Here is a 27031-nt window from a genome sequence, read left to right on the forward strand (position 1 = left end):
ATACAATGAAGAAAAATCAGCTCACTGCATACTAGCCATAGTAATATGAGTGGACAGGATTTATACATACTGCTCTTTCAAAATAAAATCCTTCATATTTAAAAAAAAAAATACTAGAGAGTATTCTCATGAAATATGTAATGTGACTCTTAGATCTCCATAAATATATATATATAAAAGGCTTTTTAATTTCAGAAAATGCGGTTGCTCAATAATGATTATAATGATTATTGTGTTCTTTTTTTTTTTTTTTTTTTTTTTTAGATATTTAATATTTATATGTATGCTTTTCATCTATTAAATGAAAGGACTATCCCGATACTAGTCTCAGGAATGACAAACCTGAATTTTCTAGCATACTGTAAGAAAAATATATAGTTGTAATTTTGGCAACATTGGCTTCGATTATGGAAAGATTGAGTTTTTCCTTGTATACAAAATAGTTATTAGGGCAGTCATATTAATCTTTATTCATGTCTGTAAGCTAAACCAAATGCAGGTGAAAACAGTTTTAAATGTCTTTTTTTCTTTTATGTCTTATTTTCTGTCATACTGTTTTTCTCTGCTCTTCATTATGCAGTTTTGTATCAGTCATTCTGATGACTGAAAGTAAATCTTATGTTTCATATAAGTAAAAAGCATAGCTAATTTTTTATAAGCTTGACAATATGATCCTATATTTTCTGACTGAAATGCACAAAAAATTCTTGTTTTCAGTGAGAAACTACAAAGTAAGTAGATTTTTCACAGGAACTGATAATTTTAAAGATAGGAAAGTAATTCACTTAATATGAACATGAAGATCAAAATAGTTATGATTTTCAACATATATTCTCATTTTATACCACATATTTCATTCTTTACAGAAGTCATACTGCAGTGACACTGTTTATTTCATAACTATTAATTGTTTAGGCATACATGTCTGAGAAGCAAACTGATTAGCATTGTGTAGGGAAAAAAAAAGAAGAACAATAATCTCCAACTCATCTGCACAAAGGTGTAGTTCCGTAGGTAGTAAAATAGAATGACGGAACATCATTTGTTTCTTTCCTCTGAAAATCACTATTATTTAGCACATACACAAATCCTCTCTTAGCACAGGAAATGCTTGGATACTGTCATTTCTGTTTAGTTCTCATGTAATCATATTCCTGGTTGTTTTGACTATCATTTTACTCCATCAGTAGCTTTGTTGGTTTCAAGGAGGCTACTCATGTAATAAGCTGTATTTCATGAGGGTAGAGACACAAAAATCCTTGTTTAATGTAACTGAGTTAGTTTTTGTTTATAAATGTCAATACTGTAATGAAGAATTTAACAAACAGAAGTTGATACAGCATTTGTTTAATAAACAATGTGTCTCTCCACATAGATCACCTGCATCATAAATATGTGGAAATGTTCTTCTAGCATAAAAGCAAGCAAGGCAAACTTAGTATTTACATTGCTTAAATTATATGAAGATGCAAAGTAATACTCAAAATGCTTTGAAAACCTACCATTATCTCACTAAGGCTTCTAGCACGCCTGGGTGCCTTTGTTAGTATCCAAGAAATAGTGAACAAAGAACAGTTCAATAATGTTGTTTTACATAATCATATAATTCAGCCAAGATGAGATTTTTATTTTTTTTTTTCTGTTATAAGTATATTTTAACTTGACAGTGACTGCAGATCTTCTCAATCAACAGTTCCCATACAAGTGATGTATATGCTGTTATCTTGTCAGGTAGTAACTGTAGTGCTTGTGAACTGACTGAAGATGGCTGAATAACCAGACATTCAGCTGAACTTTTATTTTTAATATTACACTTTGTCAGCATGAAATATAGAAGTATTTTGAAATGAAGAAAAAAAAAATCATAGTAAAGTAATTGAAATTCAGCAGCCTAAAAAAATTGAGCTTTTAAAGTAGTAGATCAGACTTTTGATAGTAAAAGTCAGGTGGTCCAAAGTTTCAATTTTTCACACTTCTGCACATTCAGGAGAATGAACTGTAGAAACTTTATACATTCATATTTGAAAAAGAAGTAGGAGTAAGAGGGTAAATTGTTGCCTTATTCACAGTTCTAGTATTGTAACAGTCTCAGGGATTTTTTGAGCACAATATACATGGTAGTGAGAAAGAAATGCCAAAGTTGGATTGGTTTGTAATAGAGCTATGAATATTCATGCATTTTGTTGATTAGGTATTTTATATATATTATAATTTGGAATAGAATTACAGGGTGAGGTAAAAGTTGTGAGAATTACAATGCACGGTGCCACTCTCTGCTGGTGAAAAGCAGTAGAAATATCAAATGGAATAACAACAACAACAACAAAAAACACTATAACTTGGAAAATAGTTAAAAGAATTCTTTGAGTAATATACTTGTATACAAATGGCAAAGTAACATAATGAGTATTTGGCAGAAGAAAAAAATCACAGAAATTGAGTAATTTGAACAGTTATATATAGTTTTCTAGTAACGAAGAGTAAGAAATGATATATAAGAGCCTTAGAAGAAGACAAATATTACTTTATATGTAGTCTCTTTGTAAATGTTTCCAGGAGCAAAGATTGATACGTTTCCACAAACATACAATGACAGAGAGAACAGAAGTGTTTAGTATTATGTATGCATAGTAGCTGAAACTAGGTGCAAACATTCAGGGCCAAGATTTATCTTTTTATTTTGATCTTACGTACAAGGGCCACTGCAAAAGTAATGCTCCCTATTTTATTATGTTGGCATCTGAAGTCAGAGGAAGATGTTGGTGATATGGCAGTAAAGGTTTGGACTTCCTGCCAATATTCCGTTACATTTTGTTGTTGCGTGGCAGATGGGGGGTGGGAGGCAAAATGGCATGTTATAGACGTGTGTATGAAGCAAAGGTGTGCCAATGAATTCCTTTCTTTGGAAAAATTGGTACCCACTGACATTCATTGATACTTGCTGAATGTTTGTAGGGACCAAACACTGGATGTGAGCACAGAGAGGTGCTGGATGGTATGCTTAAGCAGTGCCAACACAGACAAGGAGGACAATCTACATTCTGGATGTCCAGACTTCTTATGAACACAGCATTCACTCTCTTGCTCATTGCTGATAAACTACTTAGCTAATGCTTGTGACTATATTTAAAAATTGTGTTTTGCAACTGAGAATGTGCTCTATCAAATAGTGTGATTTTTTTCTTCTTTCTATCTGTTATAGTTTTGATGGAAATTAATAGGAAACATTACTTTTAGAGAGGTCTACATATATTGCAAACAGTTCGTTCAAGAGTCTATTTAAGCAGTGCCTAGAATAACTTGTGTTTGATTTAAGTGTAGTTTTTAGTTTTACCTAGGTTTTATTTTAAAATATAGAGAGATAAAAAACAAATGACTTTTGGTTGTTTTGGGTTTTTTTTTCCTTCAAATGGTTAGTTCAAATTTGTATGGCTTCTGTTTCCAGCTGCTGAGTTGTGCCATCTCTTTTTTGCCCAAGACCTTTAGACCCACCTATTTTCTGTCTTTGAAAGTTCATACACTGCTGACAAGTAACTCCTCAGATTTTCTTAGATGTACTGAGCAGGCACATCTCTAACCAGTTTTACAAGCATCTCTCCGAAATTATTGAGATTGTCTTGTATAAAGCCCGTATTCAACATTATTTACCATGCCACCATTTTTGAGTTCATCACCCTGTTATTGCCGGCAACCACTGTGTTCCCAAGCTGCATCGTCATGGGCTAGCGATCAGAGCTCGCTAGGACTATAGCAACACAGACACCAATATGGGGATGTAGCAAAATGATGTTTATTCACTAATGCACACAGCTTATATACCTTACTTGAGCAATCGTGTCCTATCCTGATTCGTCCATACTGGATCTTAGCCCCTTACCACAATTCCTTATTGGCTCCTATCGTTTCATCATTCCTTTGCCTTCTTCTTATCTTGTTTACTTTGTTAGCAAGGACAGTCCGTATTTGCACAACAGCACCCTTTCACTATGCTTAGGGAGAGGCCTATCCCGTACAGCATGTATCCCCGCCAAGTGCCTACTACAACATCACCCAGATTTATTTATTTATTTTAAACTTATTAGTGGCATTTTAGTTTCATAAACTAATCTCTAGCTTTAACTTCCTAGGTATCATGTTTCTGTTTGTATTTGACTGATGTCTTTTGCCTGAAAACTGCTTCTGGCATATTTTTGTTAGTCTGTTCTGAATTCAAAATAGTGTAAAGTTTAGCAATATTGGCTTAGTGCTAACACTATATTTGATTTGAATTCTTTTTTTCTATTTTTTCTTTTTCTTTTTTCTTTTATTTTTGCCAAGAAATATTAGTTAGTAAATCAAAATTTGACAAAGATATTTCATAGCTTATATCATTACCTGTAGAAATGGAATATGCTGTTTTATCCAAGAGCAAATATAGGTTTAATTAGAGTGGACTATTTACACTTGTTGTATATTTTCAAAATTATTCTTCATCTTTGAAGATCCCCACAGTTTGAGTTGTTGTATTTCTACACGTTATTTTACTGTCACCAGCGCATTTTTGTCAGCATGATAAACATACCAGAACGTTTTATAGTTACAGCGAATCTTGAGTGAATATTTGGAACTTCAAAAACAACACAGTCAGTCAGAACATGTGTTCTGACCATGGGCTCATCTGTTCTCATATCTTTTCTTTAACTTCGTTCACTAAATAACAACAGAAGGAACAAAGTGAAGTAGGATGATCCTTTCTTGACATGTCTAATCAGTGGTGTATCGGTAGTTTCCTGAGGATTTGCATTCTAGATCATTGTGCTTAGTAAATACTGATGGATTTATCATGTCTTTTGAAGAGACCTTAAACATACGTCTGCTGTGTTCAGTTTGGTAATCCTTGGCTGTACATTTTATCAGTTCACAGTTGAGCTTGCAGGGTTTCTTTGGACTGTTAAATGCAAAAGTGGGAGGTATAGTTATGCCTTCTATTCCTATTCAGGTTTAAAAAGAATGCTGATTTGACCTTATTCAATAATGCTTTTAACTATAACCTCAAGTCATACTTCATTTGCAACTAATACTTCATTACTTCATTTTCACCTTTGTGGGTTTTTTGTTTTAGTGGATAGGTAGGAGGAGGTTGTCTTTCCTTCTATAACTTGTGTAGCTTTTAAGATATAAAAAATGTTACAGATGCTGAGGGGAAAATGGAATTTAAATAGTAACCATAAAAGGAATATTTTGGTTATTTTCTTCCTGGCCCAGAGAAGTAAAACAAATCTTGGGCACCCATTGTCTCCTTACTATATCATGCTTGAACTGCTGCAGAGTTGTGTGGAAGAATTACCTAGGGAACAACGAAAATAGGTGCTTAAGGAGGCAAGAGGAAGTATGGCATTTGCAGAGAAATCTCTTGTTGCAAATTTAGCCTCAGAGTCTTCCCTCACAGTTGGAATTGCAGGCAATAAAAAGAGCCAACAAAGGAACCTACCTAAAGACATCTTCCAGCAGTTTTGACAGTCTTGCTTCACAATGATGAGAGTAGTTCCACTTAAGATAAACTGAAATTACCCCCAAATCACCAAAGTTGAGATCAAGACAGCAGTCATGATGGTGGTAAATCTCCTTGGGCTGCACAACTGTCATTAACTGTCCTTTAGGGCTGTTTAACAATCGCATAATTGGGAAAGTAAGCAAGAGTTTTAAAGGAAGTAAAAGTAGCTCCACCTGTGCCACTTGACATTAATACTGCAGGTACTGATACTAAACACACACTTGTCAGTAGACTTCAGAAGCCAACAGATTTTTTTTGCCTCCTTGCCATCATCCTTAAATTAGTCTTTAAAACAGAATGTGTTTGCCTTTAAAAAAAATATTTTGAAAAATTTCTTCCTGATGCCCAGTTGTAGAGTTCTTTTTGATTCCAATTTATATTTTTCTTCAGCTTTCTGGACTTGAACTGAAAATTTCACTTTTATGTGAAAAAAATGTCTTTTATTTCTGTTTCAAAGGATTTTTCAGTGTGATGAGGCAGTGAAGTAAATGATCTGGATATCAAACTGCTAGCTCCTGGTTTGACATGTACTTAATACTTACTACTAAATATTCTCAGTAGTCTGTACAACAGAGTTATGTTTGTATGTGGAATGTATAGATCTCCAAACAAACAAACAAAAACAATGAGAACTGATAACTGAACAATCTACTTTGGGATATTTTAGATTCAGTGGGATTTGTGAATGTTTTAAGTCTCATTTAGTTATATTCTAAAAGTGTTTTCCATCATTAATGATTTTTTTTTTTGAATGTATCTATAAGCTACATGCAGCGTAGAAGAAAAATCAGACAAATTATTATTCCTAAGTAATGCTACATTCTCTGTGCATCTCATATATACTAGTGCTGTAGAGGAAACAGATTGTGTAAGATTAATCACAAAACAGAAAATTCACTCTAACCAGAATTTAAAGATTATTTTTCACAGTCTAGATTTTTAAGAAAAGAAGGATATCCTATTCAATTTAAACAGGCTTCCTTATAAAAAGTTTTAATACTTTGTTTTCTGTTCATTTCCAGTAAGAAACAACAATTTTAATACTTGTTGATACTGTAAATACTTCGCTGATTTTAAAGAAACATAAAATGCTTTTGGTTGGAAGTGAAAATCTAAAGCCCATCTAGTTCCAACTGCCCTGCTGTGAGCAGAGCCAGCCACTAGATCAGGCAGACCAGGACTCCATCCAACCTCTCCTTGAACGCAGGGATACAACATACACAACTTCTCTGGTCAATCTGTTCCAGTGCCTCAGGATGTTGCAATTGAAGAATCCATTGGAAAAAAAAACAACAAAAAACAAACAAACAAACAACAACAACAAAAACCCACATTTTCTTCCACACAAAAATGGTATTTTTGGTGCAAATCTTCAAAGCTGAAGTGATAATTCTTCATGCTAAACTGATAGTTTTACAGGGCAATTCTCACTTTAAAAAAAAAATGTAATGTTACAGCATTTTGCTGAACTACTATTTCTTCAATTAATTTCACATTGACATTTTAAAACGTTTTGGTGATGCTTCATTTCACTCATGTTACAGGTATCTTCTTAATCTCGTTTGTAAATAAAATGGTTGACATTGTTTTGATGTCTTAGAGAAAACAAGCATGCTATTTCTTGACTAGAAAAAATAAAATTATATAAGTCTTGTAGAATATATATGTGAGCCTAGGATATTTTTTTGATAGTGTATAGTCTAGTTACAGTTATGCTGGCATTTTCCATCATTTTTTACTCTGTTATAAGTCATTTCTTTACAAAAGACTAAATACACAATATTTGTCAGAATATCATTCTGTTATTGAATAATACTGGTTATTCCAGGACTTGTGGTATAACCTCATTGATTTGCCCACTTCTTTAAAAATATATATATATATCTTCTTAACAGTTTAGATCCACTTTCTATTCTGGCAGAGAAGTATTCTATAACATTTTATGCATCTTGAATGTGTTAGCTCTATATAGAAAAGCGGTGGCAAATAACCAGTTCTAAATTCCCCCCAAAAGAATGATGAACACAATCCAGTTAAAGAAAGAAAGAGTTGCTTTCCCATCCCAAGGTCCAGGGCTCCCAAAATACTCCAAAAGAAGGAATCTCCAGGTAAAGACCATTCCCTTCTAGCAGTCAGCCCTTAAATGAGGTTTGTTCCATGTTCTACTCCATGTTCTACTCCTTCTGGTGAATTGCTTTCACCTGCTCTCCCACAGCTGGCTCTGTCCGTCACCAGGTGCTCAACCATTGGTTCAGGCCATACAAGCTCAGATAATTTTGTCTAAGATGGAGAATGTAAAGCAAGGAAATGAGATCATTCTCTCTTCCTACTAATGAGGAAACTACTGCATACCATCATCTATCAGCTAATTTAGTCTGGAAGAAAGTATGTCTCCCATATTATCTTTCTGGATCTAACTTTCACTGATTACGTTTTTTTTTGCCAACATTCAGCAGTAGTTTGGGGATATATATACAATGCTATTTGCAAAATACATTATTTTCTGGCCTATATTAATAACAACATTGTGAGACTTTCAAAGGATGTACCACAATGTTGAAATGCAGTAATTTGACTCAGAGCATATAGAAGAAAAAACAAAATTGGATATGTATAAGGTTATTAGAATAAATGTATAGATAATTTGTCAGCTAGAGAGAAAACCTGGCTGCACTGAATTGAAGACATAGTTAAGGAGCCTGCAGTGTGCCAAGAGACTGAGTACGTTGAAGTCAGGCTTCATGGTCTTCCTAACTGACATGGACAACTTAACTTGTTCTTATGTGTGGGTTCAACAGCATGGCAGCAATTACATCAAGAAGGCAATGATTGTGCCAAACAGAACAGTTAGCAAATACATCAACAACTTGGAAAAAAAACAGATTACAGGGAGAAATAGGTCTTAGAGAAAAGTCCAACTCATCTGGAAGTAGAAGTGGGGCAGGTAAAGCTGAATGAAGTTTTTTAAAATATTAGTAATTTTATACCACTGATGTTGGGAGAAAATATTAGTAGAATTTTAACCATCTGTTTTTCATGCAGTGGAAGGCACTGTTTTTCTTACTAATAAAGGAAAAATCCCAAAAGATAGGAAGGGAGAGAATGATAGAACAAAGACATGTCCAAGTCTTGGGAAATCTGGTGTGTGTTTAAAAACTCTCTGTTATGTGGCAGCATTCAGAAAGGCTGGATCCTTGTAAAGATGATGTGAAACATTGTAGATTCTCTTTAGGGAATCCACTGTGGAGCAGTATGTAGGAGGTTTGTAATATCATAGCATTATAAAATCAGAATATCCTGAGTTGCAAAGGACTCACAGAGATCATTAAATGCAACTCCTTGTTCCACACAGGACCACCAAAATTCAAATCTTACATCTGAAAGTGTTGTTCAAATGCTTATTTAATTCTGGCAGCTCAATGCCATGACTGTTGCCCGGGGGAGCCTGTTCCAGCCTGACTGCCTTCTGATGAAGAATCTTATCCTAACACCTACCTGGCCCTCAGGTCCTGTTGCAGTCACCAGAGAGCAGAGACCAGAGCTTCCCTTGTGAGTAGACTGCCACGACTCTTCCAGTCAACCTCCATTGCTCTGGGCTGAACAAATCAAGGAACCTCAGCTAGTCCTCACATGTCCTGTCCTCTAGACTCTTCACCAGCTTCCTAACCTTCTTTTGGATGCTCTCTGATAGCGTTATGTTCTTACATTGTGGCACAAAAAGCTACACATGGAGCTTGAGGTGAGGCTGCACCAGTGCAGATCAAAGCCTTTGACCAGCTGGCAATGCTGGACCTAATGCACCCCCACACTGAGGTTGGTCCTTTGAGCTGCCAGGGCATGCTTCTGACTCATGTTCAACTTGCCCCGAACCACAACTCCCAGACCCCTTTCCATGTGTCTGCTCTCCATGTTCTTGTCCCCCAGACTGTACGTATATACAGGGTTGCCCTGTTGATTCAGCAGACTGAAGAACTGTTGCATTCCAGGTCTTGAACTTAATATTTCAATAGCTCTGACTTAGGATGAGAGCTCTGTAGAGTCATGAGAGTTTGAGACAGTTAGGTTTTCATCACAATCACATAAATAATGAGAAATTGTTTGTGCCTTGCACATTGGTGTATTTGGTACATTTTCTCTGAGCACTGGTGTGCCATGGTTCCATATTCACAATATAAAATTTCAACATCTATATTACACTGCAAACACATTTGCATTCTAGAATGATAACAGAGATGAGTGTAGTCTCTCAGCAGAAACACAAGATGGCCAAGCACTGTGTCCACAAGAAAGGACTGACTATGTGAATGCTAAGTGGTAATGTACAGGGCTTTTTTCGGAGACAGTCTTGCAGCAGTCAGTAGGGAATAGACACATTCAGATCTACACAGATTAATGCACCCTTTTACATGGTCCAAAATTAAAGCAAGAGACCTGAATGTACTTTTACTGCACTTAGATGCAATTAAGCCTACAGCGCATGTGTATGCACATATATATGTATCTATATACAGACAAGCACATACATGGCTATAATTAAAAGACACAGCCTGCATTTTGTGTTCATATTTTCCTGACTCCTTCATCAGATAGGAAGGTCTAAGTCAATTAACTCTCAGTAATCACAAGTATGTATGAATTAAAATGCTTATTTAAATAAAAGAGCTGATGCTTAAGGCAGTTCTTAACTAGAAGTCAAAAATTGTTGTCTTTGCTAATAGATTTCATATGACCTTGAGCAAATGGTACTTATCCCTAGTGACCAGTGCTTAACTTTACATACAGTCTTCTTAATGAAATTTAACTGGACTAATTTCATAATCGGTAGGAAGATAATTTTTGGGTAACAGTTTATCGGTTAATGAGAGTAATCAATTGCTTGCAAAAAATAATTAAAAAAATAAGAAAAAATCTCTTTTTTTTAACTACTCTGATAAGATTAAGTACATAAATACTTAGGGCACTCTACTTTCTCTCTGTGAAGTAAAAAAGTACTTATTTCTTTACTTTGTTTTGTCCAATCAGGTTCCATTCCTGCTATTAGTATCAGCCAAATATATCCCTAAACAATAAGACTTACTGAATTCAAGCAAAGCCTGACAGAGCCAGTTATTAAACTGTGACAGATTTCATCTGGGAGAGCAGCTACTTAATAGGTGCTTAAGTATAGACAGTACTCCAATGGAATCACATCTGCTATTAAAATTTGCATCTCAATTGAATCTTTCCAATATATGGTAATGCTTAACAGGAGGAAAGAATAGGCTCTTGCAAGGCGCACAGTTTTTGTTGTTGTTGTTTGTTTGTTTGTTTGTTTGTTTTTTGTTTGTTTTTTTAATTGATGAACTAAGCTCCGTATTTTCTTGACACTCTGGAACATTCCTGGAAAAAAAAGAAAAAAAACTTTTGAGAAGGCTGTTTCTTAAGGGGACATCCAATGATTTTTTTGAGACTGGAGCAGTAGTTAATTTTGTTATATCCCTGAGGAGTGTGATTTGATGAAGTAGTTCTCAGAGGCAGTTGTAAACCTATTTTGTTTATGACACTACTCATTCTTTCCAAGTTTCCTAAAGCAAGCCTTTTTGACCTGTACACTTGTTCATTCTTTCATGGGGATCTTGAAGAGATTTGTAATGCACAGTCTATATTTCAGAGGTATGAAGAGTTGTCAGCTTGTAGATGTGAAAACATAATAATTCTTCATTCAGTAATGTATAGTGCACACCCAGCTCCTAGGGAGATGCAGCTGAAACCATGAAGTAGAAATGAAGTATTTATGATCAAGGCAAAGTGCAACTCCATAAAATACACCCGGTGCATAAAAACTAGTAGTATTGGTGTAAATGCTTGATTCTGCTTGTTTCATCAGAAAAGAACAAGAGAAAAAAATATTTTTTAGAGACTGTTCAGCTGTGAGAAATAGTATTAAAAGGAGAAGATGGCAGAGAACAAACTGTTAATGAGTAACCAAATTGATTAAATGAAGAAAAATCCACTTTTTTTTTTAAGTCTTAGCATGAAAGCAGAATCTAATGCCAAGAAAAAAAAGTCAATAATAAGATTCAGACAACTCACCATGATAGAGTAGGTCATCACGAAGTTAACTGTTTTAAATATGGCAAGCGTAACAATTTACTTTAGTTGTACACACAATAAAGATAAAACATTAAACTAAATGCCTCAGTGTGACATGGAAAACCTTGTTCCTGTTACAACACTGAAATATGTGAAGGGGAATTATATTGTGAACAAAAGACTAGCTGTATGTTACAAAATAATAGATACGTGTTAATGAACATAAATTGTATATTATAAGATTTTCTATTTGATAGTGTCTTTATAATGTTTTTCACTACTTAGCAGGATATGCTACAGGCTTGGAACAAGTAATTAGATTTCCTAGATTTATTTCCAGCCCAATGTTTTCCCAGGGCTGTGTATTACTTTATAATGCATAGCTTTGCCCTATAACTCTTATCTTGGGAAGATGTAATTATTTTAGTTTGGTGCTACATGGGGGGACCAGTATTCTCTGTCTTGCATCTTTTCTGTTACAATTTAATGCAACATTACATGATGGACTTTTGATCAAAGTGGCTTTTGGTAACTTCTATCAGCTTTTAAACTATGTGTTCTGACAGCCTAGACAATATGTTTTCATTTCTGAGACTTTCCTCTAAGAGTTTAAATCATTTTTATAGACTATGGCTATTGCTATTTTGATGATATTGCTAATAACTTCCATAAGTTTCATTTAAAAAAGAAGAATTTTAATGTATGCAAGAGTAGTAGAGGCAATTCAGGCAGTACTGCTTAGCAGCAGCTGTAAAAAGAGTGCCTGTTGCATAAAAAATTCTCAATATTTCCAAGTCCAAAGATCACTTGAAGAGAGTCCCAAGGGAATCCCTACATGAGAAGAGTACAAAATTGAGTAAAAACAATTCATAAAATCCGTCGGCCTGTGACAGTTTTCCAGTTCTTGAATTCTGTTGATACAATTATGGTCTTTAATGCTGTCTATAAAAATAAATGAGTTTGAGGCTTCATGTGGCATAAATAATTAAAAGTTACTTTTATAGCTCCCCAAGCCCAAAACCAGAATTAAGTAGTTTGTAAGCTCGAAAGAATGCTCTGGTAATAAGTGAAGAATAGATTCCTTGCTGGGGGTGGAGGGGGGGGGGTGCTGAATATTAGTTATGAAATGATTAACAAGAGAAATACACATGTGAAATGAACTTCAGTTCACCACTACAGCTGTTAATGTTAATTTCTCTTTAAATTTAATTTCTAGGTACCTGTCTGTGTATGTCAAACTGGTTCTAATTTATCATATTTTAGAGATCAACTTTTCTTCATCATCTGTTGACTTTTCAGCAAACTCTGAGTCATTAAATGCAATAGCTGATCTTTTGTTCCTATTTTCTTTTTCCCTAAATAATAGTATTTACACCACAAAGCTAATGCTCCCACATGTATGTCAGTCTCTGTAGTATAACTTCATGCTTTCAGTAGTGTAAAACCTAGCATTACTGAGTCTAATGGTACAATTCCTGTCGTATCAGTTTTATAGGAACTTCACCCCAGGTGACTATTAAAGGGAAGTCTGAATTCAGGATTAACATATTGACTTTCAAAGTACCTCCTGAATAAATTTCTGACTTAGTAACCTGTATCTACTGTGGCAGATTTCCAAATTCTTTTCTGGGAATATACTGCTATTCAGTAAGACTTTGCAAAAATAAAAAGCCTTTGAGATCTTTTTTCACCTGAATTCATTAAAGGCTTTAACGTCATGATATTTAGCATTTTCTGTGTGTGTTCTTTGCCTTTGAATCTCCTAGAAAGCCAATATGAATTCATCAGAATCGTATCATGTACTTCTTTCATTAATCTTCTTTTCCCTCCTAGTTATCGTACAGGAGCACATCAGTTTTAATGTTATATGACAGTCTTCTGAGGAATCTACATTCAAGCACTATTTTTTAAATTATTCTTTTATTGCATCCACATGTTGAAAAACCTATTGTAGATCTCCAAGAAACCACAGTAGGCCAGTATTATGAGATACATACACAAAATTCCAACTTGGCTTTTCTTCTAAGTAATGGAGAAATAAATTTGTTATATTGAGTTTAAAGATAAAAATGGTTTGGAAGCATTAATAGAAAATGAATTTTTTTCTGTATTCCCAGAGGCTGCATTAATTTTTTGTGATATGTTGTATAATGTATAATTTGGGAAGTGGTGATGAAATTAAACTTAAATAAATGAGAAATGAAACACTGAGATCCCATGGTTCTTTCCAGAAAAAGTTGAATGTTAACTGGTTTCTTCTGCTTTTTTTTTTTTTTTTTTCCCCCGTAATGAATTTTACCTTGCACTCTCAACATCAGCCAGTTTTTTTTTCAACCCTTTGGCGTTGCAGTCTTGCAGTTCAGTGCTGCGCAGTTGGCTAATTCTTTCTTGGCTATGCTTCAGTAGAGGATGAAGCAATAACTTCATTCTTTGTTCTTAAAGTGAATAGAGATTATTTGAAAAGTAACTTGAAATTCAAGCATCTCTATGTTTTTGTTAGAATATGTTGTATTTTCTAGTGTAACATAAATAACCTAACACCATCAGCTATGGATTGTACTTGGAGCCGCTTACACTGAGTGCGTTGTAACATGTATCTTGTACCAAAAGGGTCAGTCAGTCTTTATAGACATTGGAACCGGTTAGTTTAACACTTCATAGGATGAAGTAGATTCTCATCATTTACATCTTTTAATTGCTGACAAGTTCAACAAGAAGAGGAACTGAAATCAGTAGTGCTCACTAGCCTGGAAGTAACATGTTAAAGGTTATATTCATTATGACACACTATGTCAAAAGGCTGGAAGTTATAAAATGTCAACTAATTGCATGTAAGGTTATGACAAAATTAATTAGGGCAAAGAACACTGGTTATGGCTCACTGCGAACGGCATTGCTGAATGAGTTTGAACAATCACAGAGATAAAGATGACAAAGTGTGAATTTATCAACTAACACTTTATCATCCCCAAATTTCTTCTACTCATCCTTGTTTTGGGTTTGGACAGTATATGATCTGTAAGTCTCCTTCGAGGAAAGTTCACCTAATAAGTGAAGCTGAACAAAAGTTGAACTATTTTCTGATGCCTTTTATTTAATGATTCAATAGCACTTAGAATTTAGACAATTATACCAAATTATAAAATTATATATATAAACATATAAGCTTTGACATGAACCATCATTAGTATTGTGTTTAAATTAGAAGTAGTGTTTTTTGGGGGGGAAAAATGAAGTTTTTATTTACAATAAAATGAGAAGTTCAGAACTGGAAGAAAAATCATTGTATTTCTATTATTCTGATTAAAAAGTATTTTTTGAATCTATCATATTTCTGATAAACTATATAGATGAGTTTCAATTAAAAATTAATTTTCAGTAGTAGGTAAGATTTTCAGCTGTTTTCCTCAATTTAGAAATAATGAAGAAGCAAAGGTATTTATAAGCCAAATGTATCTAGACTTACATCTCATTAATATTCAAGCCTTTTGTTTTTATAAAATAATAATAATAATAATAATGTTGATCTGACTTTTATCGGAAGTCTGAGTGTACATTTTTAGTACCAAAACTTGTAAGAGTAAACATCTTCCTAGCTCTAATGCAAATAAATCCAGGTATGACAGCTTCTGCAGATAACATAATATTTATAATACTGATTAGAGGACCTAAGTCTGACGAGGTAATTAAGTACAAAAGATTAAAACGTGAACAGAAAAGCTAAAAGTTGCTACATATCACATGTGCTTTTATGTAAATGAAATAAGAAATGAGACAAAGTAATATTCTAAACAAAAAAAAAAAATTGCTGTAGAAGAAAGAATACATTAATGATGAAAATAGTTACTAAGGGTGTTGGGAAAAATTCATGTATATTAATACTTAATTTTTTCAGGAAATACAGCAAAAACAGTCAACAAAAATTGTATGACCATAAGGATCTTTGCATATGATCATATTTGGAAATACAAGTAGAAAGTTATAGATATTTTTTATTATTATTCTGTTAATATTTGAACCAATCTTATCAAGTTGTTATGAACAAATTGCTCTTTAACATTTCAGTAGCCTTGAAGCTGGGCTCAAGCAGTGGCCAGATCACTCAAGACTAGTTTTCTTTCTCATCTCTGTTATTTTGTCATTTTTTCTTTATATTTGTACTAGAATTCATTTTGTGAAATAATTTATATGTAGACCTTGTTATTGATACTGCAGGTGCAAGTTTTTCATTTTGATACTTTGTTTAGTCCAAAATGAGATGAAGTATTTAAGTATTAGGTCTTTAATTATTAGTAGTTTAAATACTCTTCTATCCTTAATCAAGCAAATGGTCTATTGCCTGAGTTTGACTGTGTATTTTAAGCACGAATATAGAAGTCATCTGTGCAAAAGAAAGGTCATAACTGAGAACTCTTAGAAGATGATTTTCAAAACTCTATCTATAATACTCCTATCCTTCTTCCTACAATATCTTAAGGTTTTCAAAACATTTATCCTAGCTATCTTCAGTTTGATTAACTGTTTATTTCTGGCATATTGCTAGACAATTTTGGCAAGTAGCTGTAGCAAGCATGCAAGTTCTAGTCATCATTTCCAACTGTTGTCTTATTATATATTGTAATATCCATCATGTTCTAATCGAAAATACTCAGTGTTTTGAAATTCACAAAGAGAAGTTATTCAGTTTGTTTAGATATCATGAATGTTTTATTTATTTATTTTGAGCTAACATAAAATATTTCATAGATCAAACTAAAAATATTAGTAAAAAATAAATAAATCACTATTCAAACTACACAAATTTTTGAACAGCATACAGTGGAAAAATTGTTATGAGGTTATCACAGTTTAGAGATGGATGGTTTTAACAATATAGTTTCTGGAGACATATATTTTTCTCACTTTACAGTGAGAGAAAATATTGCTCAGTTTGAACAAATTCAATAGGGTTTTATTTGCAAGGTTTGGCTCAAGCATAAAATTGATAATTTATTTTACTAATCGGAACAAGAAAAACTTGATAGTTTCCTTTTTGTAATCAATTCATATTGATAAAATATTATTTAATTAAGATTTTAAGAAGATCATATACTTCTGTATATATAGATCATATATTTCTGTGTGTATGAACACATAAATGTGAAATTAAATGTATGTGTAACTAAAGGTGTAACCTGTATAAAGAAGAAAGCTCTTCAAATTTTCAAAGTAGAGGTAACAATAGCTCAGTATAACAAGCTTTAATTAATTAACATCAACTAGACAACATCAAGCTAGAATGTTAATGTTTGTTAAATCATTCAGATCATTATATCCCAGAACAAAAGACAAAGCAGAATAATAATGTGGCGTACTTTTCTCATTAAAATAATACCTAAATAACATTTTAAACTATCCTAGTGTTTTACTAATGTATTAAGAGATGTTGAGAATTCTGGAATGTTTACCACTGGATCTTTCTGCCAACAAGACCTTGCAGATCATGTGGCTATACTGATGAGGATAGTTTTTAAATAAATAAAATTATCAACATAAAAAAAAGGCTTCTTCAAGGTTTCTAAATACATTGTTGCTGACACAGAACCCTAAGGAATTTACAGTGGAATATTGAAACCAGGTAGCCTACGTGTCACTGTATTCAGCTACAGAAGTTGAGAATAAAATTACTATTCATAATGCAAGTACTTTATCACAGTTCTTGCAAAAAAACTCTCATGAACTTTGAGACCTTGAAAATTAATATGCCAGAAACAATAGCAAAGAGATGAGAAGTGAGAAAAGGTAATTACTGAACTGTTGTTAAATAAAAACCCTATTGGGTCTCTGTATCTGGGAATATATATATACCTGTATATAAAAAAAAAAGAAGTAGATAGAAAATCTGCTAGCTGTAGAGCTATCAGAAAAATGCATTTTAAACTGGAAGGAATATAACATGGGATTTCAGAGAACCTGTAGACTTTTATAAAACTGCATCAGGAGTTTTGTTAAAATAAATAAAAATGTAAAGCTATTTCAGATAAACACTTCTCTTTCCCCAGGGGAAATTACTCGGTATTCACTAAAGCTGGGACTGAAGAAAAGAGTAGGGAGGAAGAAATGGTATTAAAAGTAAAATAAAAAAAAAAGAGAGTTAAGGAAAAGATGGGATCAACATCCAATACACCAGTTTCTTTGACTGGCAGTAATCTGATCTCTTTGGTTATAAAATTCATAAAAGCAAAGTTGTACAACTAAAGGTACAGAAAACAAAATAATAGTTTTAGTTGGAACTGGTCACTCTCTGGTTAAAGGACCAACTTCTCCTCTCTGATGCTAATTTTGCAGCCTTTTCCTTATTTTCTGAATTCTTAGGTATCCTCTGTATAATCCAAAAGTATTTTCTTATTTCATATTCTTGAGGAAGGGAATACCAAGGATATGGTAGCTGTGTGAAATTGTGAAGTGAAACAAAGTGCAGATGTAGTTCTCAATGGAGAAGGAAAATGGCTTGGTTTTGTTGTGTGTAGGTATTTAACCTTTTGCCTTGGCCATGAACCCCAGGAAATGTTCCCTCCACTTCCAGCTAATAGGTATTTTTTAGTGTTTGTTGTTTTGTTGAGACTGAGCCATGATTTCACATTTTCAGCATTTTGTGATAGGGATCAAGAATCTGCTTGATTTTTTTCAGAGTTCTATGCATAAATTCACATAAAGGATACATTTTCTTCCACTCTGAAACTCAAATGTGTGTGCATGTTTAGGACAGAAAGTAAGAAGTGTTATCAGTAAGCCATGGATTAAGAAGGTATCCTTTGATGTTTTAAATCTATAGTTTTTCTATTTGATGCTGTTTGCTCACCAGGGAAGAGTTTCAGTTTTGCATATTTTCTTCCCTATCATCACACTGCTGTGGTTCAAAGGTTCTTCTGTTCTCTTAAGAAGCAGCGTTGTGGTGCATTAAATTTGTACCTTTGCAAATACAAAAGTTGTATGATTTCGTTAGATAAATACTCAGAATCAGATTTATATAATTGCTTAGATATTATTAAATTCCACCTTGAAATCCTGTTGGCCTAAGATGGAAATCTTGAAAAATGAACATACTGATTCACTATCAGTAAAAAATTAGAATGAGAAATATTTTTTTTTTTTGAAGGAAACATGCAAATCCTACTGTGAAAATTACCTTGCAACCAGAGCTTCAGAAAGCTTTTTCAGCTTTCAGATGATTACAGCATCTGTCTTTGCACGTTGGTAAGTTAAATGGGGAAAGAGTAAGTGCAGACGTTCAGAAAATATCACCATCTTTATAAATCCCAACTTATTTATTAATCTTCATGTTTTTAATCAGTACTTGGGAAGAAAAAGGGATCCCTGCTTCACTTCAGAATGCAGATGCTCACCAATTACATTTCAAGTACAAAGCATGCAAGTACACCACCATACTAAAATTATTTGTTGTGCATGTTAGAAACAAACAAAAAAGAAAAGATACTTTGATCCATTTGCTGCCTTGAAATGCCCTCTAATTTAACCATTACTGAATTATATTTGATAGTAGCTCCATCAAATTAGCCACTTTGGAAATAAAGAATGTTTGTGCAAATTAATGTTTCTGTCATTTGTACATCATTCATTTAAATAAAAATACAGGCACTGAATTTCAGTAGATTACTGAGTGCATTATTATATGGATATTTGTATTCTAAAAAGAATACTCCTGTTAACTCCTGTTTGAGTTTGTGTTTGTGTCTGAATATTGTAAATATCTTTATACTCTCTCTAATAAAGCTTTAAATTAGATCTGCTGGTATACAACCAATGTTTTAATGAAGCAACAGATTTCTCAGTAAGATTGGTAGGACTAGCAGGGCTGTGTGAAGACTTGTAACTGATAGTTGTCTGGAATCCGTGTTATAGCACCTGTCAATTTGATTAAAGAACGTAGTAATGTGTAATAAAATGTATCTTAAAGATATTTTCTCACTTGCCCTTTAATAAGTAGACATGTTCTTGGATATTTGCATGAATTAATGTTGTTAAAAAAGCATTTAATTTTAGGTAGTTTGTTTTGCTTGAAACTGTTTTCTTACTAATAAAAGCCCGATGATCATAGATCTTCATGGACACAGCTCAAATGTGGAGGGGACTTGCTGTGCTGACGTCTTTCCAGTGAATTAATAGTAGTCTGAAAAAGAGAAAAACTACGATGTTTTGAGCAGCAACTTAATACTTCAATTCTTTTTTCTTTATTACTCTTTTAATTTATTTTGTACTCCCACCTACTCTTTAGATAATATACTACCAATAAATATATATATTTTTTATTTTGACATGAAAGTATTTTCAAGAAGAAAACACATTTTAAATAATTCTTCAAAAGAAGTTACTTTATTCACAAAATATGGAATATTTTATTATTGCTTTGGGTCTGCGTATTCTGACAGTGTAAAAAGCACTGAACTTTTTTTTTGTTCAAATGTGGTATCATAAATTTTCAGTAGTTATTCAAAATCAAAATCATAGAATCATAGAATCACCAAGGTTGGAAAAGACCCACAGGATCACCCAGTCCAACCATCCACCCATCGCCAATAGTTTTCATTAAACCATGTCCCTCAATACAACGTCCAAACATTCCTTGAACACCTCTAGAGTTGGTGACTCCACCACCTCCCTGGGCAGCCTATTCCGGTGCTTGACCACTCTTTCAGAGAAGTAGTATTTCCTACGTGGGCAATTAAAATAATTAATTAAAAAATGTGGGCAATTAAAATAATTTTCATGGAAAGAAAGAAGACCTGAAAGAGCACACAATCTACAAATTCAATTTATGTTACAGCAAAGACTACTGCCTTATAAATAAGGGATAGTCTAACTATTGACAGTTGTAGACATACCTGCAAATATCTTTGCACAATAAAGTTGCTTTACTTCATAAAGAACTTTCACATCTTAAGATCAATGAATGTAGCATTAGAGTATCCATCTCCTCACACTAACAAAGATTTGTCAGTGAACTCCATCACAGGTAGCAAATATTCTTCTCCAAAACCCTGCTAATTTGAAAGCAATAAGATGTTACAATGAAGCAAAAAATGAAGAAGTTTTTTTGTTTGGTTGGTTGGTTTTTTAACCTAATGTAAATGGTAGAGGTACTTGAAAGAGCAATGCATGAGAATCCTTCATTTAAATGTGTGGATGAGATTTTCTTTTCCCTTCAAACCAGCAATACTTGCAGCGTGTCCATCACATACTAACAGTCTTTATTAAGCTATTCTTCTGTATTTTACAGTGTCCTCAATTTATATTCAGTGACAGAAGCAAAAGAATATTAATCAAAGGTTTAACACAACACAAGGAGTGGGGGAAGCAACAACAACAACAAAAAGCATCTGTGATTCTGCCCATGATCCTTCTGATTTAAACTAAGAAAAAATGAAATTGAGTAAGTCCAAACTATTGGAAAATATTTCCTACTTTTTCCTTGCATTTCCTGCAAATCTTTCGCAATCAAGTTGTCTGCCTTTCACATGTAGAGTGAAATTTCCCCTTTGTATAATCATCCATGGTAAAGAAATACATGTAATAGTTTAAGAATGGTCAATCTTGAGAACTGCCCCTTCCTTTGGTACTGAAAGCTCAGAATTTGCAAAGAAAAACCATTTGATTTTCCATATAGTCCATAAAATGTAGCATTTCTTGTTTTGTTTTTTTTTTTCAAATAATACACATATGAGTAGTACCTTCTTTTATGTAGGTTGCTCAGAAACTAATTCCTCCTCTTTATTTCCATGCAGACTACAACAGATAAACAGAGGACAACACTACTTGACAGAGGAAACTCTCAGCTACAAAACACTCTTTTTCAACATAATCAACACTATTCACTATACGTTTTCTCCATCAGTGAAATAGGAAGCTGCAGTTCCCTTCAGGTACTTTATATGTCTTCGTTAAATAATGGCTTTTGTTTGTTTGTTTGTTTATTTTTGTCTAGGCTTTGTACAGGGCAAAGAGCTGCTATTCAAAGACTAGCCTTATTGTTTCAGGTTGGCTTGTGATACTTTTGCTCTTTTTGCAGGAGTATGTTATCTGCAGCTGTTGTTGACTTGAACAGTTTAGGGTAGGGATGCTCAGCTTCTGCATGATTGAGATCAGACAGAGTTATAGAGTTTTGGTGAGGTTACAGAAGTTAATTAAACATCGTGTTAAAGCTGGGGGGAAATATCCCAGGCCCGGATATCAGCAGTTTATTTTGATATGAAATATGAAAATGGAAGATTGAGAATGGGATTAGCAGTATAAAGAATGAAAGGTTAACAGAACGTTTTTGGTGTATTCAATCTGTGTTTGAAATCATACGTGAATTTTTCATTCAGGTACCATATTTATGTTCAATTTTGTGTGATATTATTACCAGCATAGTTCAAAGTTAAAATGATAATTTATCAGAATGAGAGCAAGTCATGTTGAAGGGGCTGATTTTTGGCTGTTTCTGAAAGGTGCAAGTTTTCTACAGAATGCATTTCAGAGACCTCATCCAAATGGTAAGCATTATGAGATATTTGGTTGTGTTTTTGCTCGTTTGTTTGTTTTTACCACAATTTAGAAAATATCTCAAATATTTAACCTTATCAGAGAAACAACTCTGTACTGATTTATTTATTTATTTGTCTTTGATCTTATATAGTTCATTCTAGTTTGCTACTCTTACTTTCTCACATGCTATCAGAACAGACCAAAAACAAATAGTTCTGTGCTTGATCTACTGATAATATTGACAATGTTGCTATCTATATTTTAGTAAATAATATTTTTTCAAGTATTCCAAGTATTGTGTGCCCACAGGTATGTGCTCTATATGTCTATATGAATATGACTCTAAAAATACGCAAAGATTATAGGGGATCCATTACTGCCATTAAGTACATTTCCTTTGCAAATATTGATCTAATTGAAAAATTCAGTAACCACAGCACAAATATTCAATTCTGTATCTCAAGCTCAGATAAAGTAATAATATGGTTGAGTTTGTTTTTATACCTCAGGCATTTAGATTGCTTGCCAAAAGTAAAATTGGAAAGTACCAAGGGTTAAAGAGAATACTGCTGTATTAATTAGGAACAGTAATGTATAATTAAGAATTGTTTTAGAAATGTACATGTGTAGACAAAGGAGTTTTGTTTATTTAATAAAATGATTAATGGAGTTTTGTAGATAGTACACTCAGAGCTATTAAATAATTGAATTTATATGCAGCATAAATACTGGGTTGCCATGACATTATAGATCTCTCAAAGAAGCTGTTGGTACCAAAACTGTTGCTATTAAGAATGTGTGCTCTAAATAGAGATTACATTACTGTTTTCCAGATGACAACAATGAATTTTTAGAACCTTTTAAATTAGTTTCTTAACACTTCTAACAGTAAAATGTCAAATACAAGTAAATTAAATATAACAAAATGAGTTAGAAATGTGTGTATGCACACAAACACTAATAAGGAAGAGCAAGGTTACAATAAGCTCTGACTACTACTTACAAAGAATTGAAGAGTAGACTCATAAATTGTCTTATTAAAAGGCAATTTTTTCATTTCCTTCTGTGGAATTAAAACTTGGGCTGAGCAGGCATTCTTCTGGGAAAAAAAATAACTGTGAAGGCTCCCTGAAGGCTTCAAATTGAAGAACTGAACATTTATGGCTTTAACTTAGTATCTCTCTTGGCTAGAAATCACATTTTTTTGAAATCCTTTAATGTCAAGTTGCAAATGACTAAATGGCAATGATGCAAGATTTATTTATTTTTTAATTTAACCCCCCAAAAATCTCAAACTAATTTTAAACGGTGTCTTTTTTAAACCACAAGAAAAGTAGTATTGCTTATTCTGAAGGTCATACCTCCGACAGAACATCATTTTATTTCTGTAATGTGCTTTAATTTACAGCACTTCTCAAAAAAAAAAAAAAAAAAATAGCATCTTACAACTTCCCAAATGCTGCGTGCCTGTGTAGCCCTAGACTTTACATTCTGATGAACCCATAACATTTGTAGTCTTGAGAATGTCAGAATTGATTCAAAGATGACCATTTATTTGCCACTGCACAGACGAAGGAGTAGTTTCCCATAGCAAACATGTTAAGCTTTATTGTTGTCATATTTCCATTTCAGTGCTCTCCTTCCTTAATTCCTTAATGCTGATGTCTGTGCCACAGGCACAGACATTCCCCTCAGTCATTTTGTCTGGGAGCTGTATAGGGAATATCATCAGTCAGCATGCTACAAATTCTTTTCATGTGCTATAGTTTCTTGTGACAGATTTCAAAAAGGTGAGCTTTCTGTCCTCATCTCTCAAGCAAACATCAGTTACCATGTGTGCTTACTTCTGTTTTATATTACAAATTAGTGCTGTAACCAATAGGCCATTACCAAAAATAAGGACTGCTCCCAAGCTGCACACGCTTTGACAAAGGAAGGCATCTCTTCACTGATTTCCTTTAGGTCTCCATTGGCTTATGAAAAGTTTCTGCCTCAAAGTAGCACAGAATGTTGCAAATTGGACTCTATAGGAGGAGACTGGGATTTTGTTTTAAAACAAAGCCGATGTCCCATACTGCTAGACGCAGGTACCCTCCAGCAAGTTGCAGTGCCCTGGCTGGCACCAAGCTGCATGCCTGCTCACACTGGGCAGCCTGTCCAGGTTTGTCTCTTGAACATGAGGAAGCACTAAGGATGGTGAGGTAACTAGCCCCTTCCTCCCAGCCTTGTTGAGGATGTCTATGAGTATGGGGACCCTGTCTGTTCCCCACAAAAGGGCAGACCATCCTGCAAACCATCAGGGTTTCCTTGATATTTGCCTACCTAGCTGTCCAGAGGAGCCACACTTAAGTTAGAAGTGTTTCAACAAAGCAGCTTAGAAGGACCTCACAATTTCTCTGAAAATGTGTTATTGGATGACCACCATTTAGGGGCATCATCATGAAAGTTTCTACCAGACTTGGCCTTCAGTAGTTCTTGAATTAAATTTCTTAAGCTGGAAGCTAGAACTAAAATGATTCTTCCACTGAAGTCATTTCTTTCTTTAGCAGAAGCTTAATAGGAAATTTGACAGAGCCTGCCATTATGAGTACATCTCCTTGGAGAGATTTGTTTTGGATAGACAAATCACAACAGCTACAGATGAAGTCTTTGTGCTCTGACTGAGAGTTAATCTAAAAGGAGGCTTCTAATTCTATTTTTTTTTTTTCTTTTTTTCTTGGAAGATCTATCCCTATAAGACATGTACTCATTCATTGTTCCAGGCACACAGGAACACAGCGAAGATGCAAGGGATATAATTTAATTAGGCTTCAGCTGTACAAACTCATCTGGGAAGGATCCAGCACTAATTCAAACACAGCAGGCCATGATTCTTCTCTGGTTGAAGTCTGGATTGCATCCTGATTAATGTTATTGTCCACCTGTTGAAGAAGTGGCCTGGTACCAAAAGCCTTGCATTCCACAAGGGTGCTAACACTTTTAATTACTGATGAAACCTCTCCCTGTGTCAGGATGGAGAAGAGCAAGGGAAGGTAGAGGGAAGAGCACTAAAACAGTGGCCTGAGGAATAGACATGCTTTCTTGAGAAATTCAAAAATTAAAACAGAACACTTTCTGAAAAACAGTCACATCTCGCTACCTTACTAGAATGCTTAACAATGTTTCCGAACAGCTGAAAACAAAAGCCAGACTATACCAAGTTTGCTGCAGGGAGATTAGACCATAACTGAAACTAAAACCAAGATCCTATCGCAACTCACTGGCAGCCTGCAGCCCACAGGCAGAAAATAGACATCTTCTTACCTGTCAACTTTTTCCCTCAATGTAGCAGAGCAAGTAACTGCTAGGTTTATGTTTACTCCAAATGAATAACTTACTTTGCTGCTGTAGTTTCACACCCCTAGAACTGCTTCTGTCTGAACTTTTCACCGAAGCAACTCCAGCAGTGGCTGGTATGCTTGGAGTTTGAATTGTTAACTGATATAAAATGCATGAAAATGTTTAGTTTTGTGGCTGCTTTATTACTATTCTTACTATTACGATTTTTGTAAAGGGTAACGGAAGCTGAAGCAGATAGTTATTCTAAAAGGGACATGCTAAAATTTGCCATAACTTTGTTGAATTAAACAGAAATTTCTGTCTAAATTGAACACTCATTAACCTTTGCAGGATTTAGGCATTTTATACCGTCTTGGATTGTGTGACACCTTTTATATCTTCATGAAGAAAAACTCTCTTTCCTAAAATAACATATAAACCTTTTCTTTACAAGAAACACTGATAAAGAAAAGTGATATTTCCTTTTGAAACAAAGTTTTAATTCAAGTAAGAAATCAGAAGGCTGTCATCCATTCAGTTAATGGAACTAAGTGGAATTCCTATGATGAGAGTATTTGCTTTCTACAGAAGTTTAGTTTAGGAAATATTTTGGTTCATTAGAGATAACATCTGGTCATCTCTAAGAAATCTGTCTCACTTCAAAAATGTATTTTTATAGGAGATGTCACAAAGGCAGATATTTCCATTGGTAACTGGTTCTAAACGGCATAATGGATTCATCTATCAAGGGAAATAGTATACATATTCATGGAATCATAGAATCACTAAGGTTGGAAAAGACCCACAGGATCACCCAGTCCAACCATCCACCCATTGCCAATAATTCTGATTAAACCATGTCCCTCAAAATAACATCCAAACATTCCTTGAACACCTCCAGGATCAGTGACTCCATCACCTCTCTGGGCAGCCCATTCCAGTGCCTGACCACCCTTTCAGAGAAGTAGTATTTCCTAACATCCAGCCTGAACCTCCCCTGGTGCAGCTTGAAGCCATTCCCTCTAGTCCTATCACTAGACACATGAGAGAAAAGGCTGACCCCCAGCTCAATACAACCTCCCTTCAGGTAGTTACAGAGAGCAATAAGGTATCCCCTGAGCCTCCTCTTCTCCAGACTAAACAATCTCAGCTCCTTCAGCTGCTCCTCATAAGGCCTGTGCTCCAGACCCCTCACCAGCTTTACTGCCCTTCTTTGAACATGCTCCAGGGCCTCGATGTCTTTCTTGCAGCGCAGGACCCAAAACTGGACACAGTACTCAAGGTGCAGCCTCACCAGTGCTGAGTACAGGGGGACAATTTCTTCCCTGTTCCTGCTGGCAACACTATTTCTGATACAAGCCAGGATGCCATTAGCCTTCTTGGCCACCTGGGCACACTGCTGGCTCATGTTCAGTCAAGCATCAGAATTTACCCCCAGGTCCATTTCCTCTACACAGTCTTCCAGCCACTCTGCCCCATGCCCGTAGCATTGCCTGGGGTTGCTGTGGCCAAATGTTGGCATTTGGTCTTGTTGAACCTCATCCCACTGGCTTCAGCCCAGCTATCCAGATCCCTCTGTAGGGC

General features: G+C 34.4%; 1 long non-coding RNA gene across 4 annotated transcripts in view; it reads left to right on the forward strand.

Annotated features, from left to right (window-relative positions):
- Positions 1-27031, forward strand: part of LOC112532419 — an 87843-nt gene that overhangs the window by 54890 nt on the left and 5922 nt on the right. For 3 of the 4 annotated variants that reach the window (XR_006939234.1, XR_005859649.1, XR_005859650.1), the window contains 4 exons: positions 18744-18841; positions 20883-21035; positions 21388-21525; positions 22093-22137. This is a non-coding gene — a long non-coding RNA (uncharacterized LOC112532419). The remainder of the gene's footprint in view (positions 1-18743; positions 18842-20882; positions 21036-21387; positions 21526-22092; positions 22138-27031) is intronic. The other variant, XR_005859651.1, reaches the window with a different exon arrangement.

Source organism: Gallus gallus, chromosome 4 (assembly GCF_016699485.2).
Source record: "Gallus gallus isolate bGalGal1 chromosome 4, bGalGal1.mat.broiler.GRCg7b, whole genome shotgun sequence".
Classification (NCBI taxonomy): domain Eukaryota; kingdom Metazoa; phylum Chordata; class Aves; order Galliformes; family Phasianidae; genus Gallus; species Gallus gallus.